The sequence below is a fragment of the Cydia pomonella genome, chromosome 3, assembly GCF_033807575.1.
Source record: "Cydia pomonella isolate Wapato2018A chromosome 3, ilCydPomo1, whole genome shotgun sequence".
NCBI lineage: Eukaryota > Metazoa > Arthropoda > Insecta > Lepidoptera > Tortricidae > Cydia > Cydia pomonella.
The window spans coordinates 12,112,480-12,134,710 of record NC_084705.1 but is presented as its reverse complement, the minus strand read 5'-3'; the positions used below and the strand labels follow the sequence as shown (position 1 = coordinate 12,134,710).

The following is a 22,231-nucleotide window of genomic DNA, read 5'->3' as shown; positions in this document are numbered from 1 at the left end:
ACAAAAACATGTATCCACTAAGAAAAATGCAAACAGCCAATTAATATAGTCGCGGGCTGGGTCTACACGACCCGGGCATCATTTCAAAGTTGGACGGGGCTATTAGGTGGTATCATGTGTATAACAAGCAAAAAATAGTACATATTACCTTTACAATACTAGTTGCAAAAGCTCAAAAACGGCTCTACCGATTATGTTAGCTAGAGTTTTCATTTAAAGATTTACTAAGCTTAACTTGCATGATTTTTTTCATTATTCTCAGATCCATTGTCCGCTCCATTGTGACAATCGCTCTGGCCTAGTGGGTAGACTGGGTAGTGAGTTAGTGACCCTGCCTATGAAGCCGATGGTCCCGAGTTCAAATCCTGGTAAGGGCATTTATTTGTGTGATGAGCACAGATATTTGTTCCTGAATCTTGGGGATTTTTTGTGTATTTATATATTATATATCGTTGTCAGAGTCCCTTCCTTACTGTGGGGCTTAGTCAATTTGTGTAATAATGTCCTATAATATTTATGTATTAATTATTTTATTAATTGTTCGAAAGTTAGAGAGTTGGGGAGGGGGGGGGGGAAGGGGGTTTAAACCATTTTGTCGCCATTTTATCCATACAAAATTGCAGCTTTCTAGCACTAACGATCATGAAACAAAACCGCGGATGGGCAGAACGGCGGACATGACAAAACTATAAGAATTCCTACTTGGCTACGGAAACTATACGAATTCCTACTTGGCAGCTAGCTCAACGCCAGTCGGAAGGGTGCTTGAAAGGCTGGTGGCGTTGCTGTGCAGTATTACAATTCACTGGGCAAGGAACGAATCAGTCGTCGGGTCACCCGTTATTAGCATCGGCCAGGCGCTTTGCGCAGGGCCCGAGGGGGTCCGCCCCAAATAGTTCAAATATGTAACCTGACTCATTGGCTGTGTTTTTGTGCCATTTGAAGTGCTCGATTGCTTCGGCAGCTGTTCCAGCCCTGGTCGAGGTCGAGGTTGAGTCGAAGCAAAAAATAAATAAAAAATCATTTTCTATGGGAGGTACCCTAAAAAAATATTTTTTACAGTTTTTATTTATCAGTTCTATCGCAATACATGATTTATGTATCCATGCCAAATTACAGCTTTCTAACACTAACGATCACGGAGCAAAGCTTCGGATGGACGGATAGACGGACATGGCGAAACTATAAGGGTCTCTAGGTGAGACTACGAAACCCTAAAAACGGAACAATCTGCAAACAAAATAGATTAGATAGAAGTAGAGATTGAGTATTATAAAAGTTGACCAGATATACTAATTTACCATTTAACGCTGAAACTATCATAAATATAGACTTATCTATACTACTAATCAAATAGTTAATAGTCATTTATTTTGCACCCCTTTAATTTCCAAGTACTTAAAGCTATTGTAGCACTACTATAGCGGTCTTAAACTTTTGATTTCAACCTCTAACTCTATTGTAGCGCTATTTTGGCACCTAAGGTTATTAAAAATGTGTGCCCAAACCGGGTGTATTACTGGGTTATAGCCGGCTAAAACTCCTAGAACTTCAGGAGTAATCAAATGGGTAGGTCTCTCTTATTTATTAACAAATGTTTTTATTTAGTCACAGATTTTTTGACATGCGAAACATTCTAATTTATATTTAAATACCTTGACTTGTGATTAGATTTTTATTTTATTTTTTTATTTTTTTAATGCATTGGAAATATTTATAATTGATGAAATAAATATTTTTTCTTGACGTGTTATTAGATTTGAGATATCTATATATTTTTTAATGTATCGGAAATGTTTTATAAATATAAATACAAATTTTATTTACTGTTTTATTAATTACCTAGTTAAGTTATCGTATCAATAATATAAGGACATGTTTTTGTACGCCAAAAGGCAAAACATAATGATACCAAATTGATAAGTTTATATATACGTAGCTCAAGAAAATTAACCCGAATTTGGGAAATCAGGGGAAATAATTCGTGAAGTTTTGTAAATTGGTACAATTATACCTTGTTGTGTCCAGAACATACTAAATGTCCTCGAGGGTGGGGGTTGTGCTGACGCTGTAGGGGAGTTAAAGGAACCATTTTTCTGATTTTTGCTCATATCTTGAATATTTTTACGAATAACATTACAATTACTTTGGCCAAAAGTTTTAATATAAAATTTCCTACATATTTGGTTATGTTACTCTACGATCAACACTTTAGGAGCTACAGGATGTTTAAGTTAACAAAGAAACAAAAAATAGACGATTTAAGAAAACGTCGTGTTTTCGTAAGTGTTCGTCGTAACTCTTTTCTAAATTTTTAGTTTAGAATAAGCAAGCTTAGTCACTTGCTGACCAAATATAAAAAACTGGCCAAGAGCATGTCGGGCCATGTTCAGTGTAATGTTCCGTAGTTAACCGTCCGTCAAAATAGACGTTTTGGAATTTTTTTAAAACAGTTATATCGATCAGGTTCCCTATAATTTTCCTTGAAAGTCTTTACTAAGCTTTACTTTCACGATTTTTTTCATATTTTTAGACCCATGGTTCAGTAGTTAGGGGAACTACTTCGCTCTATAGGGGGAAACATATTTATTTTTATTTCAAAGCGATTATTTCTAAAAATCTTTCGGTTTAACCCTATCGTGTGGAATGTCGTTGGATACGTCTTTCAAAACTAATAAGGTTCTTCGATAACCATTTTTTGATAAGCGTAATATTTTCGCAAATATTTGTTCTGAAAGAAAAAAATATGTTTAATTCTCTACTTCCCCTAACTCAAGAACATGGGTCCAAAAAGCATAGCAAGGAAGGAAAGCAAGGACAACTATAGCGAACCTGATCGTTTAAGCCGTTTTTAAATTTTTGCAAAAAGTCTATTTTGATGGATGGGTAACTACGGAACCTTACACTGAGCATGGCCCGACGTGCTCTTGGATAGTTTTTTAATATTTGGTCAGCAAGTCACTAAAAACGACGTTTATTAAATCGCCTATGTTTCGTCTCTTTGATAACTTCAACAAATTGTAGCTCCTAAAGTATTGATCGTAGAGTAAAAATAAACATAACCAAATTTGTAGAAAATTTTATGTTAAACCTTTTGTCCACAGTGAAAAATCTAAAAACCCTCAGCACAACTTAGGACTGTTTCTCTGGAGACTACAAGGTATAACTACACCATTTAAAAAACTACGCGAATTATTTCTCCTAATTTTATTAATTTATCTTGAGCGAACACCACTGTAACACCATAGGTTTTAATACAAATAAACACTTGGACTATTTACTATTTGACTATTTATCCCGTATATTTAGCGCCTAATTTAATATTAGTTGGACGGGAATGGAGGGAATTTATTTTTGAATCTAGAACCTTGAGATTATATTAAAGTTCAAAAAAGTTTTGAATTTTTACTCGGGGCTAAAATTAGTTGATTTAATCAAAACCAAATTTTCCGAGAAAAGGTTAAAAAGACTAACTAGTTTTGAATTGTAAGATTTTAACTCCTTTTAACGATTAATTTAAAAATACATATATACGAGTATATAAAGGAATTTGACTTCGACTTCCACGGACTTCTACTGAAACACGTGACTTGATTGTTATTGACAAAAGCTTAGGTCAGTTTCGATAACTTTCTTGGAAGTTTAATGTAAGTTTCTTCAATTTCATGACGAGTGCGAATTGTGAGGTGACCATGAATTTCGTGAAATTAGGCCAAAGTTTCGTAAATTATGTAAAGTTTTCCTTGTGTCTTAAAACATTCTTGCGAAATCAAATTCGGATTCGGGAAAAAACAGTTGATATTTTATTGACGAAATGTAGCATAATTTGAGACGCAGCTGAAACAAATGGCCCTTTTAAAACGCATAAAAATAAAACGAAACCTCCGTAGAAGGATGTCCGGACCCAAATGTGATGTTTGCGTGGATTAGAACGATAGACAGCCACATATTTGAAGAGACGTCGCATGTTTTTTTTTGTGACAATCAGCAAACGAACAAACTAGCCGTCTGATGGGAATCGGTCACCATCGCCCATGGACATATGCAACGTCGGAGGAGCCACTTATGCGTTGCCGAACCCTGTGAACCCAGAATAAATAAATAAATAAATATTATAGGGACATTCTTACACAAATTGACTAATACCCGCTTCTTAAAGAACTCCATCGTGAATTTAATTTTCGTGAAAAATATTTATGACAAAATATATAAATTAGTTTAATCAGTCTCATATTTTAGCTATTTCATTGGTAAATTATTTTATTTTATTTAATTAATTTGACAAACAAGAAAGATAGTTTTAAAATTTAAAAACATTTTTTTTATTAAAATAATCAATTTCGGCAGAAATGTATTTAAAATGTTAAGATCACTGGCAGATGAGCACTGGCCCACCAATTAAGCGTTGAGTGGTCTAGACATTTTTGCAGTGCCGTATGTCCGTGTTATGCCATATAAGACCGTATTAATCTATCCTTAATCATTCAGTCATAGGTCATAGCAAACGCCATGCAGGGTCAGTTTGGTTCGACTCTAGTTTTTATGCATTTTACGGGGGATCGTTTCTATTTCGGTTGAACGTATGAGCTACTTCTCTATTTCTATACATAAATAAAATAAACTAGTGACTTTGTGAGCTGGAGTCTTTGCGATAAGCTTAGAAAATGTAAAAGTGAAAAATACATAGTTGTGAACTCTATTGCTTAAGTCCTTTATGCCAGTTTCCGCATTTTGAAAAATTTACAAAAACTGGTCACAAAATTTCACGAATATCGGTTGAGAGTTGCGGAGAACCTGTAGAGGCGAACATCCGGACGTACGAAAGCCGAATGCTGGAATCAGAACGGGACCTTTGCTAAAGTCAATATAGTACGGTCGCCAAATCTCAAAAGCCCTCTAGAAACACGATTTAATTGACTCGGCTCGGCCTTACCCACAACCGGTATCAATGTGTTCGGACAGTTCTCCTGATCACCGTACATGCGGTAGTAAAGCGGAAAAATGGTGGAGAGGATAGTAATGACGTCACAAAGATGGCGGCCGGACCTATTCTTTTTGGCGGTGTATCTCGAAAACCACTAAACCGATTTTAATCATCGAGGTGTCAAATAATAGCTTATATTATGGAGATTATTTCCTTTTCTACAAACATTTACGTGAAACCTATAGGAAAAAAAATAATCACAAAAAACAGTTTTTTTATAAAATTATTATTTTTTTTTTGTAAAAATCTCCGTAAATATTAGCATTTCGCAAATTTTGTTTATTATAAAACATATTGCTTCATTATCAAGGAATATAATGAGCCTTAAAACATACAGATCGAGTAATAAACAATGAAGCTACACTCATTTATTTGCGCATGGGTAACGATAACTGGCTTTTACCGGTCGAAACTGTGGTGACTGTTACGATACGTATTGAATGGAATTTATAGAGTATCGGTTTTAATTACTCAAATTATAATGACAATTATAAAAACCAGACACAATAATGTTACCTTACTTCGACGTTTAGTCTCTTTTTTCGTCTTAATCATAGGTAGGTACATATTTCTTTTTACTTAAAATTTTTATACAGGGTGAACTTTTAACCACCAGTCATACTCTGCGCAGCGACTTTATAGGTCATACTGAACAACTTTTACTATTAGTAGTCCCCAAGCCGCTCCGAGGCCAGATTTAATTGACTCAGCTCGGCCTTACCCACAACCGGTATCAATGTGTTCGGGCGTTTCTCCTGATCACCGTACATGCGGTAGTAAAGCGGAAAAATGGTGGGAGGGGATAGTAATGACGTCACAAAGATGGCGTCCGGACATATTCTTTTTGGCGGTGTATCTCGAAAACCACTTAACCGATTCTATTCATCGAGGTGTCAACTAATAGCTTATATTATGGAGATTATTTCCTTTTTACAAACATTTACGTGAAACCTATAGGAAAATAATAATCACAAAAAACATTTTTTTTTATACATTTGGTTGGTAGGTTTGTCTTATGTTTTAAAGCAGTAAAATCTTTCAAGTCGAAACACAGTATAAATATACATTTTGTTGTCTAATCTAAAAGTATGATGTTCATTGTTTAAGACTGATTAGTCATTACTGAATTAAATAACATGCTATTTGTTATTTTTGTTTTATTTTTTAAATCAGGTATTAATTTATTCACTATGTATCACTATACAGGCAAAATGTGTATCATAGTTGGTCTGTAAGTACTTACTACTTGTGTCGAATATAGGTATAAGATGAAATTTTAACCACCAGCCATACTCTGCGCAGTGACTTTACAGGTCATACTGAACAACTTTTATTATGGGACCAATGCCGAATCACGCAAGAAAATTTGGATCTGGAATGACACCCACTGGCTGTGCCCTACCACACAAAGCGAGATGACATTCACAATGCCCATACCTCTCTTTTGGACGTAGTTTAAGGACGTACCCGGGTCCATGACGCATGCTCGCCACACCGCTGCTTAAAATAAGCTGACGCACCGTAAATTGAACTGCGTAAAAATCGCAAAAAATATTACACGGAGATCTTATGGCAGACACCGTACCGGTGACGTAAAAGACGCAACTGTTTTGCGAACAAAAAAGATTCGCGTGAAGCACGTCACTGCGATTCCGTACCGTCACCGTTTTTTAAACAGCGGTGTGGGGAGCATGCGTCAAAAACGGTACGCATACGACGCGTCACTGCGATTCCGTATCGTGACCGTTTTTTAAGCTGCGGTCTGGTCGCACCTTGTATTGTATTGTATTGTATTGTATTCGGGCGATTTTTCCGCAACTCGACGACTTGCGCCTATTTTGCGTGATATGTTGGGGGTGGGCTAGTCCTGCCAGCCCAGCTCCTCGAGGAATCCTATCAAACCTTTGATGTTGAGTAGGACCTCGGGGAGGTCTCTCGGAGATCCGAGATGTTTAGCCCTGTATGGAGTCACTCCGCTGCATTCCAGCACCACGTGAGAGGCTGTTTCTTCTGTCTCCATGCAACCTCGGCACAGGGGACTGTCTGTGACACCTGTTGTGAAAAGATGTTTGTTAAATAGTCCATGACCTGTTATGACACTGGTTACCATACTCAGTCGGACCTTCCCTAGTTGCAGGAGCGCCCTTGTGAGTTTTCCGTTGATGCCAGGCATGGCTTCTTTTGCCTGTCTGCATCCAGTCTGGTTCAGCCAGTGTTCTGTGTGTAGTTTCCCTGTACGTGCCAGCAGCATTGAGCGTACCTTGCTAAATGGTATCGGAAGAATCGGTTCCGGACCAATCGCCCCCGCATTCGATCCTTGCCTGGCAAGCTCGTCCGCAGCATCGTTACCTCGGGATCCACTGTGTCCCTTGATCCATTGTAGGGTGATCTTGTTATTATGACATACCTCCATTAGTCGTTCGTGGCATTCGTGTATAAGTTTGGATGTAACTATATGGCTATTTAGAGCCATTAAGACTGCTCTACTGTCGGAGAGTATGCGGATGGAGGATCCTACTACCTTCCTTGCAGTGATGGCAGCCGCCGCGTTTATGATGCCCATGCACTCAGCTTGGAATACCGAGTTATGGGCTCCTAGCGGAGTGGTGATCGACATGTTCAGGTCTTCTGAGAAGGTTCCAGAGCCCGATCCGCTGTCTGTTTTGGACCCATCAGTGAAGATTCTCAGCTCCCGGGGATTGAGTCCTTCATGATTGTCGTCCTCAGGTCAGGTTTAGCATGACCTCCATAGCTGCAGTCGGGGTAGACCTCGTGCAGCCAGTGGTGGCCGCGCATGCGAGCCTTTGAAGTCTTTGTAGTTTGTCTCGTACGTTGCCTAGGTTTGTTCTTGGCCACCAAACCAGAGCACCGTAACAGAGTAAGGGGCGGATTATCGTCTTATAGAGCCAGAGGGTAATTTTCGGGTTGAGTCCCCGCCTCTTACCAATCATCCTTCTGCACTGCCAGAAGACAACTCCCGCCTTGTCTATCCGTTTGTTGATGAGGTTGTTCCAATTGAGTTTATTGTCGAGAGTTAGTCCTAAGTACTTAACTTCATCGGACAGCTGTAGCTCAGTTTGGAAAAGTGTTGGTCTGGTAAAGTTGGTCGCACCTTTATATGGGACAGTCAAAATTTTTTTCGCGATTTCGGAATTGGTCCCATAGTAAAAGTTGTTAAGTATGACCTATAAAGTCGCTGCGCAGAGTATGACTGGTGGTTAAAAGTTCACCCTGTATAAAATTTTTAAGTAAAAAGAAATATGTACCTACCTATGATTAAGACGAAAAAAGAGACTAAACGTCGAAGTAAGGTAACATTATTGTGTCTGGTTTTTATAATTTTAATTATAATTTCAGTAATTAAAACCGATACTCTATAAATTCCATTCAATACGTATCGTAACAGTCACCACAGTTTCGACCGGTAAAAGCCAGTTATCGTTACCCATGCGCAAATAAATGAGTGTAGCTTCATTGTTTATTACTTGATCTGTATGTTTTAAGGCTTATTATATTCCTTGATAATGAAGCAATATGTTTTATATTAAACAAAATTTGCGAAATGCTAATATTTACGGAGATTTTTACAAAATTAAAAATAATAATTTTATAAAAAAACTGTTTTTTGTGATTATTTTTTTTCCTATAGGTTTCACGTAAATGTTTATAGAAAAGGAAATAATCTCCATAATATAAGCTATTATTTGACACCTCGATGATTAAAATCGGTTAAGTGGTTTTCGAGATACACCGCCAAAAAGAATAGGTCCGGCCGCCATCTTTGTGACGTCATTACTATCCCCTCCACCATTTTTCCGCTTTACTACCGCATGTACGGTGATCAGGAGAACTGTCCGAACACATTGATACCGGTTGTGGGTAAGGCCGAGCTGAGTCAATTAAATCTGGCCTCTGAGCGGCTTGGCGACCGTACTAATAAATATTTGGGGACAATATTACACATATCGACCTAGCTCCAAACTAAGCAAAGCTTGTACTATGGATAGGCACCAAGCGACGATATACAAACGCAAAATAGATAAATACATACTTGTATAGTACATAGAAAACACCCATGACTCAGTAACAAATATCTGTGTTCATCACACAAATAAATGCCCTTACCGAAATTCGAACATTCGCAAGGTCACTACCCACGAGGCTAGACCGGTCTTCAAGTCTATGTTTAATTTTTAAATAATACACTTAAATCTGTTATGCTTGGAGAGGACAAGTAAGTAAGATTTTTATTGATTCAATCAGATTTTTAAGGGTCTAATTGTAATGTTATCGATCAAAAATGTAGGTTTTGACATTTATCACATTTGTGTGTAAAAATATTAGGGCATGTCTTATCGACTTTTAATATACTTGTATTAGTTAAAAACTCCAAGTCTTAAAGGAGCTTTGTATCTATTTAAAAATACATTGTATGTTTTGATATTCACCGATATATTAAAATTATTATTGATAACTATGTATTATTAATCTCAAATTCCTCTACACTTCAAACTTCTACATTAACTTGTATTCATAAATACTCACCTACAATCAATTATATCTGCTAAAGTTTCAAGTGAACCGACGTTTATAGAAGCAATTATCTAGCCCATTTCCTCTACTGAATTATTGTTTTATTCATGTAGAGGGCACTTTTAGCCTCCTGAGACCCTGTATGAATTTTTTGTACATATTCCACAATCTATGACTTTTATGTCATTAGATCATACAATCTATTACACATATTTATTTTAAATTCACACTGTTAGGTTATAGTTTTGTCTTATTCTAGATTAAACACATGTGTGTAATTTTACTATTGTAATCAAAAATTCGTTCAAGCGTTTTTGCTTCATTGAGGAACTAATATATAAATAGACACGAACTTTTACATTCATAAGTATAATATGAGTAGAATGAGGCAAAATGTATAGGAATAAAATACTCCAGCTATATAGCTCACTGAAGTAATATTATATGTACGTACTTATACACTGCAGATTCCCATATATCGCGGACAACGTCAACGCGGTGCCGCATACCCAGCGCATGTCATATAAATAACCTTTATCATTAATCTCAAGAACATGCGGCATTGCAAAGACCGAATAAAAACAGTTATTTATAATATATTCTCTTGTTAACAAGTTGATAAGACTTAAGTCTACCTCTTTCGTAAAAACAACTATTAGCAATAGCAATACAAGGTTAAAAAGGGCCGATGTGAATATTTTTTACTGCTTCTGAGGCGTATTCTGATTCTAATTACAAAATCGTTTCATTCGCATTTGTTCCTGCCGGGCACAGACGGGAATGAATCGTTCTCATATGTTCTCGGTAGGGACAAATAGGAATGCGCCTAGTCGCGTTTGTGCACATCGGGGACCAATGGGAATGAATTATTCCCATCCGTCTCCTTCTATCCTTATTTTTCATATAGAATGTCGATTTTGATAGTTGCTACACCAATTTAAAATTCAAGTTCGTGTAAGTTCACATCATTGACCTACTTAACGCGGTTAAGCATTAATTTAATAAACGTTTGTCAATTACGTTCTTTATAACATACTTTTAAACAATAAAATTAAACAAGTCAGAAATTGGGTGTAATATAAACAATCATATTGAAAGCCTGAACGAATTTTGTTAACATTGCAGGTAAAAACCTATGCCAAGTGAGCTTTGATTAAAACTCCGGGCACATATGGGAACGATTCATTCCATTTTTTGCCCAGCGGGGAAAAATGGGAATGAACCCGTTCTCATTTGTCCTCCGCGGGGAAAATGGGAATGAATCGTTCTAGTCTGTGGTCGCCCCGTACATATGAGGCGGGGACAATTGGGATTACACCGAATACTGCGACTTTTTCACACCATCTCAAGGTTCGTCATAGCGCTTTAGTAATTCCGGCTCTTCGGATGATATCATGTCCGCCACTTCTTATCAGTATTGTGTTGTTATTGTGGTGCGTCTGATTGCTATTGTGATGAGCCTTTATCATTTATTTTTTAGGTTATATCGTGCCTATATCGTTTAATAAGTTAACCGTTTTTCCAATTCTGTTCATAACAGCTTTTGGTACAGAAAGTCTAATAAAAATATATTTGCCGTAGTCTTTAAGATTTATCTTGGTTAACAAATTTGACAGAATACTGAATGCCCAGTTCATTAACCGTTTCGCTTATAAAAGAAGTGAGATCTAACTGGAAACCAATAGGAAATAATATATGATACAGTTGCTTAAATGAGTTTTTTATGTTATTTGTTACTCAGTATTGCGTCTTGGCAAGTTTTTACCCACTGATTTAAACGTTATGCATGACAGGAACTTAGGTCAAAGGGGCTTTGAAATATATCCCGCTCATTGGTAAATAATATTCAAAATGCATGAATAGAGCTGTATCCTAAAAAAATTAGACCGGAGGCATTCTTAGCAACAAAGTACCTACCGTCAAATAGACAGTAGGATATAAGGTCGAATTCTTTCCTTCAAAATGGAAACCTAATCTCTCTGAAAAAAAATAGGATGTAAACCGTAAAATTAATTTAATGTTAGAACAAAAGATATTATAAAAAGTACAAATTCATAACATTAAGGGTGGTTATCTGGTTCACCGTGCTGAGTCGTATTAGTTATGAAGCAAGTGAGAGTAAAAAGCAGGGAGGCCAATATGAACGTACATTTTGATAATAAAATGGTAACAATTTGATATCATTCGCGAAATTATATCATTTTAACATTAACATTTTAGTTCGAATTGACCCCAAGGAGTTGATACATTTACAATTTTTATTTATGTATTTCTATATAATATTGAATTCCAAACTTAAATAAGCTTTTAACATAAAGTTTTTCAATAAAATACGGATTTGTGCGTATTATTGAAATATCAATGAGTTTTTAAACATTAAATCTGAGTAATACAACATTTCTTTGATTTTTTTACTCGTTTTAAAATTGTGGCTGTAAATTTAACGTATGCATATTTTCCGTCCACGGTTTTCATCAAATATGACCAAAACGGGGGACGAATATTCCTTAATTTCATGTTTTTTGGTAATAATTATTTTCTTGGAAATGTGATAAAAACATCGTGCGCGTATAACGCCTGCGTTGTAAAATTTTAATCTCGAGTCATATAACCCCTTCTGTTTTATTCAAATTAACAATTTTGGGCATAACTCCCTAACTGCACAATGTACTATTATTTGCCGTGAAAACGCAGTATGCAGTAGTCAGTGATACAATAGCCACCTTACTGTTTCGTGCATTTGTTTCCGACGTCAGTAACTAAAATGCTAAACATGTTTTGGTGAATTATTGCATGTACCGAGCCTTTGTTCTACTTGTAAGAAACAATAGGCCAACAAAGAAAACAAATTTAAAGGTACGTTTACACTGTTTGAACTCAGTGTATTTAACGCAAGATATTGTTTCAATCAATCTAATAGATACCAAGTTTAATTTAAATTTGAATGATGTGTTAAATTTTAGTTTTTTTTTGTAATATTTTATTATACATCTTATTATGTTTTTTATTTAGAAGATTTCGTGTCTAATTGCTTGGTAGAATCCCCCAATTTCTTCACTACAAAAGTTAGAAAAGCAATTACGTTTACCCAGATAGGAATCAATACCTACGCGATAGCATAATTTTTTACATCTAAATAAGTTGTTTTGACAAACTGTACTCTATGGACCGTGCGCGTAGCAGGGTCTGCCATCTTATGGCTTGAATCGAAAACACAAACATGTAAATTTACACTTCACGCCAAAGCAAGTGCTGTCATCTACCATTCTCGTACGTTTTCTCGTGCATAGTAGGTAGGTTCTGTCATCTTGTGGGCTACATTGGAAGCATAAACGTCACATTTTCACCTCGCGCCAGAAATCTAACTTCTCCTGTGCTGCCCCCTACAGTTTGTGCATGCTCCCTATTCAACCGGCAACTAATACCTATACTGGCCAATTCGAACGTACAAGCTCACACCAGAATGATATTTGAATGATATTCGATGACGACCAGTTTGGCCTAGTGGGTAGTGACCCTGCCTACGAAGCCGATGGTCCCGGGTTCAAATCCTGGTAAGGGCATTTGTTCGTGTGATGAGCATGGATATTTGTTCCTGAGTCATGGGTGTTTTCTATGTATTTAAGTATTTATAAATATTTATATATTATATATATCGTTGTCTAAGTACCCTCAACACAAGCCTTATTGAGCTTACTGTGGGACTTAGTCAATTTGTGTAATAATGTCCTATAATATTTATTTTTATTTTATATTTTATTTTTATTTATTTAGTTATCGTGCGAATCGCTCGCGCCATTGCATGTACGGACATGTAGGAGCGAAATGCCCGATATCTGAATAACTTCATTTAGATGTCATTCTGATATTTGTGTACGTTCGAATTGGCCTGCTAATCACTGAGCCAATTGTAACTTGTGCAAATGCAATTAGGTTGCGTTGTTACATCACGGAGTTCCTATGGCCACCACCTGTGTCTATCATCAGATCAGCTCGATGGTACCATAATATTGATACCCTACTTACTTTACCTACATGCCAATTACAGTTTTAGTTATTAGATCCGTTTCCAATATGATACAACATCTGTCAGTGTAAAAAGTGATATTTCTACAACCAAAAACATCAGCTTTGATACTGACAGATCAGTATTATATCGGACAGATTGAATAACTAAAACTCGAACTGGCCTATGTGGTTCATAATTTAGTGAACTTGTGAAGTTTCAGGATTAATTTAGCTTGCAAAATTTGACTCGAATATACGTACATACAAACAAACATTGCATGTTAAATAAAAGATTGTAGAAACGTTAACTATTTACTTGCAGAGATAAATTTAATAAGTTAACTTTAAAACGAGAAAGACTATCTAACGATTTCTACTATTCAGGATAGATTCACAATCAGCTGCTAGACAAAGTTCGACTAGATAGAGCACACAATCTAAAATTGTGGACTGTTTGAAACTGAACCGTAGAACGGTGAACCGTGGTGCTTGTTACGCTTTTTATTTGAACTATACTAGTGATAGTTTGACAACATAGGTACTTGTATTTTATGTTTTGCCATAACGGAAACAGTCAATAAATTTAACACTCATTTACAGACTCTCTAATCCAGTGTCAAATTGTACTGGTAACCACGGTAATTCCAGGTTTAACCAATTAACCCCGGGATAGTGGGATGGTGCAAGTGGTGTTAATATAGTCGACATCAGATATATTGGAGTTGCCGAGGTGCTCAAAAAGAACTGAACACGCACTCTTAACGCCTTAACACTATTGTCAAGGCGTTAAGAGTGCGTGTTCAGTTCTTTTTGAGCTCTATAGACGTGTTCACATATTTATGAGCCTTATTGAGCTTACTGTGGGACTTAGTCAATTTGTGTAATAATGTCCTATAATATTTATTTATTTATTTTTATTTATTAGCCGCTCCAATATATTTAATGGCGACGGTACATTAATCGGTCGTCGGAAGTCGGTCGGAGAAAAAGATTTTTCGTATTTTATATCGCTATCGCCCACGCTGTTCATTCTGCATAATTATAAATGACGTGGTGCAAATCAGCGGCATTCACTGTTATGCTGATGATACGAGTAGTACGCAAGATGTCTCCTACACTGGCCGTGACAATATTTCTCGGGAAAACGTTTTCCTATCAAAAACATTTTCATGTAAATTGTTGCCAAGACGAAACCATAGGGCTCGCACTGTCAAAAAGTTATCAGATCTCTTGTAAAGCCAAGCTTCTAAATCTACAAGCCCTAACTTTACAAACTCTACACCGCAATCATAAAAAAAAGGTAAGGTGATAATTTTATTCACTATTCATTATTTTTTACTATACAGTATTTCTTGTTATAACGAAACGGCCATGTCACATATTTTGACTAAGGTGTAGAGTTTGTGAAGTTAAAAGGCTTGTAGAGTTAGAAGCTTGGCCGGTTATAAATAGTGCCCTTGCGCTTCGCTGTGCTCGTCTTGGCCCCAGTACGGTAGTGCCCCACTACGGTCCCCCAGTTTGAGAGCCGAAACAAATTTGTGTCTGAAATTGAGACTTTCCTTAAAGAAATCTCAGAATAGGATCGACTTAATTCAGTCCGTTTTAGACCATCCAGCCCAATAAAGACATAATAAGCTAAAATAAGCTTGCGTTTGTCGTGTCACTTATTTTTGAGAGCACTCCTTTGATTGCCACAGCCAGTAGCCGAATCCTTGGCGTCGTCAATTTTCAGTTTTTACACAAAAGAAAATCACTAAACTTTTAGTCATGTTAACTGTCAATCTAATAATTTATATTGGTGTCAAAACCAGCCAGATACGAACAGTACAACCAAAGAGTTTCCACTACAACTTACACCTATGAAATATACGAAAGAACTTTTCCCCCGACCCAATACATCGTCATTAAAGATAAAGATAAGATTTTTTTATACCACGTCGGTGGAAAGAAGCATACGGCCAGTCTGATGTTAAGCTCTGAAGTTGCAGGCATACATAGGCTGCCATCAGGCGGGCCGTATGCTTGTTTGCCACCGACAAGTATATAAAAAAAAAAGCAGTCACCGTAGTCTATGGACGCCTGCAACACCAGAGATATTACATGCGCGTTGCTGACCCTTTAAAAACCTGTACACTCCTTTTTTGAAGAACTCCATACTGTAGCCCCTCAGGAAAACCTGAAAGATAAAGACAGATAAAGATAGTTTATTATTCAAGTAGGCATATTACATCGGCTCTAACTCTACACCTCTGACCCGAAAAGATTTAATCCCCCTCAAATGGAGGAGGGTATCCCAATATGGACCGCCAAGAAACTCGGTAGGACACATTTTTTCAAAAAAATACATCTTATAATTAACATGCATTAAATAAGAAAAAAAAATACAATTTAGATTACTATATAGATCATGCAATTACATACAATATCTACTTTTCTTTATAGAAATTTGATGAAAATATATATATGTACATCATACCATACGTATCTATTTCAGAAAACATATCGAATTCTTACAAAAGGAAAATAAATTAAATTTAATAAAGAAATGAAAATATACATTATATAAATCTGACTGATTGCTATAAAATACCTACATAAAATATTTGATGTCCTTCCTTACTTGAGCTGTGTCACCTATAACTCTACACATAATACAATTATTTTAATTGCTACTTGTTTTATTAGTATTTATTTAACTATAACTATTTCATAAGATCTGGAAAGACGCCTTGTGAAATTGAAATATTATAAATTACGGCTAAGTAAGGCGCTATTACGTCTATAACGTGACTAATGACTGATGTTCCCCATAAGTCTTCCGTTTTCTTTATCTAAATTGAGTGACTTGAATGTTTTAACAATATTTGCTGAATCTACTTGACTCAATTCAAAGTTAATATTCTTTTTTTTTTATGTTTAAAATATTATGCAGGGCTGCTTTTGATGTGTTTTTGTGCCTGAGCTAAGACTAATGTATCTAGTCTTACAACTGTAATTAGTTAAATATCTGTAACAACATCGAATCTTTAAAAATAATGTGTGGAAATATCCGTGACTTATTTTCGTAGCAAGTGTCTTCTTAATATTTTTTCTTTTTGTTAGGCGTTTGTCAATATCAAATGATCATCTAGGCATCCTAACAAGTTGCTCGACGCTTAGGTAACGTGCCATATTTCCATGAGCGAGGACAAATTATTGTTGCCCTGTCTGAACAGTTAATAGTCGTAGTTGTAGCTCATGAAATACGGTGTTTCGTGAACAAAATATTTTTTTTAATGCGCTGGTGATCTAGCGGTAATATTATTGAGTAGGTATTATTCATTAATATTACCGTTAGACTTTACCTATTATTCATTTGTTTAATAGTGTTGTATCCGTTAGTTATGTTTAACATAAAATTTAATCACATTTGTGCATTTTGTAAAGTTAAAATACTAAACAAACCATTTTTCTGTTGAACGCATCAATCTTTATTTTTATAATTACAGAAAGTAATGAATTTTGAACGAATTTAATTTCACTTTGTTGGATCTATTTTAACTGACTGCATTTTATTCAGAAACTCGTTGTCTGCCTCCATTTTATTACTGGTTAAAGTTGAGCAGGATGGGATTGAGAGAGTTGCTAAACTCGCTTCATTTGTTTTAGGAGTGTCTTCACGGTAGCACTCAGCATGATTTGATCGTTGACATGGTGTTCAAGTTACTTTATTATAGCGCCCGATTTGGTCGTAAACGTAAAACTTTGGAGGAGACGACTTTGCTGCCTTATCGGCATGGAAGTACAAAAGCCTTTTTGTATCTAAGAACCCATTTTGATCGATTAACTAGATTAAGATTTTACCAAATTGAATTGTTTTTAATACGATGCTATTCGTACAATTTGTAATTATTTCCTAGATTTTTTTTTCAATTACGGTGAAATACATTTAATCCATTGTCGCCGGAACATCTTGGTGCCTTATTAGCATTTTTTTCTAACCTAGTGTTTACCTGCGACTTCTCCCACCTTTACAAATTCGAACTAATCTTGCCCACCCTTAGAGGATTAACTCTAGCATTAGCCCTATTCATGTGTAACCTTTAGACTACTTGTGTGTGTGTTAAAATTAACACATTATTTTAGATTTTTACATAACATTAACATTATCATAAATATTAGGTACATGAAGAGTATAATCATACCCTCTTACTTATTATAACTATTTTATAACGATCAAAACACATTATCTAATTTAATTGGCAATTTAAAACCTTTTGTGGGTGTTTATTATACTTGAAATTTCTAAAAAATTGCACTCAACCTTTCAAATAAAATAAAAAAATATTGAATATGGTTCACATGAGAAAGAATTCTCCCTGAAAAACCAACATACATACAGGTCGCGCAAATTAGTTAGCCACTTTGCCGATAGATGGCGCTGCATACCGTTATGCTTCTGGTTGTTTATAGTTATTTGAGATAATTGAAAGTTTGTACGGAAGCCTCGGTGCGCGAGTTAAACGAATTCGCACCTGACCGGGTTTTTCGATTTTAAGAGCAATTCCTAGCTGAGCAACTTTTCAAATCTCGAATTTTTGAAGCTATGTTTCTGTCGCGCTGCGGTGGGCGGGAGCCGGAGCTATCTAAGTGTGAGTGCGCGCACACAGACGCGAGACTCGTGCGCTCGCTCATTGCGCGCCGTTCCGTCGACGTCGCCCGCGAGCCAGACGGAATTTATTCTGCGCTGCCCGACGCAAGTTGTTTTTGTTGTTACCACGTAATATTGTTTTTCATTTTTAGGGTTCCGTAGCCAAATGGCATAAAACGGAACCCTTATAGTTTCGCCATGTCCGTCTGTCTGTCTGTCTGTCTGTCCGAGGCTTTGCTCCGTGGTCGTTAGTGCTAGAAAGCTGAAATTTGGCATGGATATATAAATCAATAAAGCTGACAAAGTCGTACAATAAAATCTAAAAATTTAATTTTTTTTAGGGTACCTCCCCTACACGTAAAGTGGGGGTGATTTTTTTTTTTCGCTTTAACCCTAGAGTGTGGGGTATCGTTGGAAAGGTCTTTCAAAACTAATAGGGGTTTTCAAGAATCATTTTTTGATAAAGTGAATATATTCGGAGATAATCGCTCCGAAAGAAAAAAAAATGTGTCCCCCCCCTCTAACTTTTGAACCATAGGTCCAAAAAATATGAAAAAAATCGTGGAAGTAGAGCTTAAGAAAGACATTAAATGAAAACTATAGCGGACATGATCAGTTTAGCTGTTTTTGAGTTATCGCAAAAAGTTTTCCCTTCATAGTAAACAGACTTACTTTAATTAGGTACTGATTATGTAAATTTGCCTATTTGTTTAACTCGGGTGAAAGGTACCGTTTCATCCCTTGGTTAACAATTTACTATACTTTAAGCTCCAGTTTAGCTTATTGTGACGGAAGAGTAACTACGGAACCCTACACTGAGCGTGGCCCGACATGCTCTTGGCCGGTTATTATATTATACTGTATCTATTACACCCTAATACCAAACACCCTATCACCTGTACTAAATGTATTTTACACCTATGATGACGAAATAATAAATGATTGATTGATTGATTGATATTAATTACCATATAGGTAAAAACTGCAAAAAAGAATGATGTCTCAGCTTCGGTTGTCGTCGTACAGTCAAGTGCAAAAATATGTATCGAAAGAATCGTCTCATAAATATGGTACTACGCTCTTATTACACTGAAATAAGATGCCATGGGACATATTTTTGAGTAAGATGTGTACACCTATATTTTTACACTTGACTTTACCTATCCGTATCAGTAAGTTGGGAGTGATCATGGTGTGTTCTGAAATTTTGTAAGTAGGTATAATTAATATACCTATGTTTAAACTACAATCTATTTAACTTGTAGTACGATGGGGCTAAACTTCGGCCGCCTTATTGAAGAACGTATCGCAATGACAATCTGGGTAAAGTATGTTGGGATAGTATGTTTTTTTTTTTAATATTTTTTTATTATTATTAATTTTTAAATGTTTCTGTTTTTATTATTATATTGTGTAATAAGTAATGTATGGGTCTTGTTATCCGAAATAAATGATAAAATAAAATAATGCCGGACAATTTTGGGACCAATTGAGAGAACTCGTGAAAAAATGTTTTTTTGAGATCTCAACACGTGACAGATTCTTGAAGTACGTAGCGAATCGTTAAATAATAACCGTAGATTCGGTCTGAATTTTGGTAATCTTCAATATAGAACGGTTTTAGTTTTGTACCTGTGTAAAGATGAGACATACTTTTTTTTAGGGTAACAAGTGTTTTGCCATCAAGGGAGAACATTGGATGGTGAAAAAAAGTTGCTTCTAATGGAAAGAGAATAAGGTATCACAAAGAAATAGGTCCGGTGTCTACCCTTTTGTATCCGATCTTAACCCTGATACAAAAATTGGTAAAATTGTGGCTCTCAAACTTTGATACCTATGTCATAAGGCAATTTGATAAGTAAACAATGTGCTAAGAAACCTCTTATTGTAAGGTTTACCCGAAGTAATAAAAAAAAACCACTAAAATAATATACGTTGCGAAGTTTTGACAATTTAAGATTTCGTGAACTGTACAGGTTTAGGGAAAGTGTAAATGTACTGTTTATTGAATGGAATGTACTGGAAGATATTAAGTACTTAAGTAGGAGGGACAAAAATAATCGTGCCCAGTCATTTTTAATGAAGGTCGCCAAAAAAATAAGAATCAAACTTAGAAATCAAAAAGACTAAGTATTTCTTTAACAAGGTCAAGGTCACTGAGAGCCCATCTTGAAGTATCGAAAATAATTAAAATTGCGATTTTGTTGGTTTAATTTTGCAATTATGTATATATATATATATATATATATATATATAGTTAATATACAATCTTTTTTGATAGAATTTAAGGAAAAGAGAGCCCTCTTGAAGCATTTTAAGGAAACTAATTTCGAAGCCCTATCTCTATTTTGTATCCGAAACTAACAATGTATGTATGCGTGCACATCTACATATGCATCCGTATGTGTAGGTACTTTATTGCGAAAAATTGCTCATTTGCTATCTATTTTACTCGATTTTGTTATAAATTTCAACATGTATCATCATCCCTATACAATATAAATACTCTTTATTGTACACCTCAATAAAAGAAAACAATACAAAAGAAAACATACACATAAGCACAGGTAAACAACATGCGGTCTTATCGCTAAAAGGCAACCTTTGGGTTGCGGAAATTAAAAAAATTACATTGTCAGTAACCGTCGCGCTGGTAGTGGTACTGGATAAAAAAAATAATGGTACGAAAGTGTGATCAAGAAAACAATAAATGTGATAATTAAGGTCAGTAGGTAAATTGAAGAAAATTTGATGAAATCACTGCTGTTTTTTAAATAGGTAAAGATCTGATTGTTTCTGGTCCGATCTTTACCTGGAAGGGTCAAGATCGGATATCGGTCTACAGCAGTGCTAGGTCTATTAACACAATTACAAAAACAAACACAGTTTCATCACAATACGCAAAATAAATTACAGAGCGAAGATCGGATAGAAGGAAGAATTCGCGAAATTTACCTTGCTCTCTGTGATTGCACATAGCACAAGCCCGACTCCCTGAGCGACGCGGGGACACTGACAGTCGAGGCGCAATGAAATGGCTTCTTACACAATGTTGCCAACATTAAAAAATAAAGCCAAATTAGGGGGAAATTAATGTCCTACGTTCTTCACCCGCATCCGGTATTTACCCAACATACCTTAATCGTTGAACCGCCGCATTTCAAAATGGCCCTTATTTTGATATCGGCTAGCCGTAATGTAATACGGCGGATTATACAATACGACTGCGATACTTATATATAAATCCCCTCGTCAATGTAATTTCATTAAATTTGCTATCTAGTGGCAAACATCAAAGTAGTTATCTTTTACTTGTGACGCACAAGTGTGAGCAATGTAAAATACTATATTTAAAAAAAAAAAATGCCTACTACGTAATAAAAGAAAATGTGATTATTAAATTATACTACGAAAGGTGGTCAAATCGCAAAATGCTGTCGTTTTATTTAAAATAATGAAATAATTAGACCAGTTCCGATAGTACCGGGAAATCCCGGTTCTTTAAAACAGTACCGGTTCTGCAATCCCTATAAGGATGTTATGCCCATCACTATTCTTTCTGTGTACGTATATTTAGAAACTGTCTCCGCCTCCAATTCGTGCGATAGGGACAACTGCAGCTCGGACCGAAATTCACTCGCAAAAAACTCAAAAATCGAGGTTTCGCTCTCGACTGTTTCCTCCTCCAAAACGCAACTAATCATTATGAAATTTTGGAAATTGCAAGAGGAAGAAATAATCTATGCCGCTATGTTTTGATTTTTTGGATATTTTTGTCATATTTGTATACTGTGCCTCTTTTTACAGCCAATTCAATTTAGCCGTTTTTGCGATTTTCGAGGCGCTGTATCTTTCTTCAAAATAAAATAATCCAAAAAAGCAAAACATAGCGGCACAGATATTGATGATATTGATCTTATTTGAAAAAATCACTGCTCTAGGTTAAAAATCCAGGGAGGAATCAGTCGAGAGCGTTTGTATGGAAAAATCGCAACTAGGAATTCCTCTTAAAATACCGAATCGCATAAGGGTAAAGGTTGCTAAAGGCATGTGAATTAATGAATTAATGCTAAAGG

General features: G+C 35.9%; 1 protein-coding gene across 1 annotated transcript in view; it reads left to right on the top strand.

Moving 5' to 3' along the window:
* The window catches only part of LOC133516085 (lachesin-like), a 114,451-nt gene that overhangs the window by 1,212 nt on the left and 91,008 nt on the right, over positions 1–22,231 (top strand). The gene's annotated exons all lie outside the window — the stretch shown is intronic.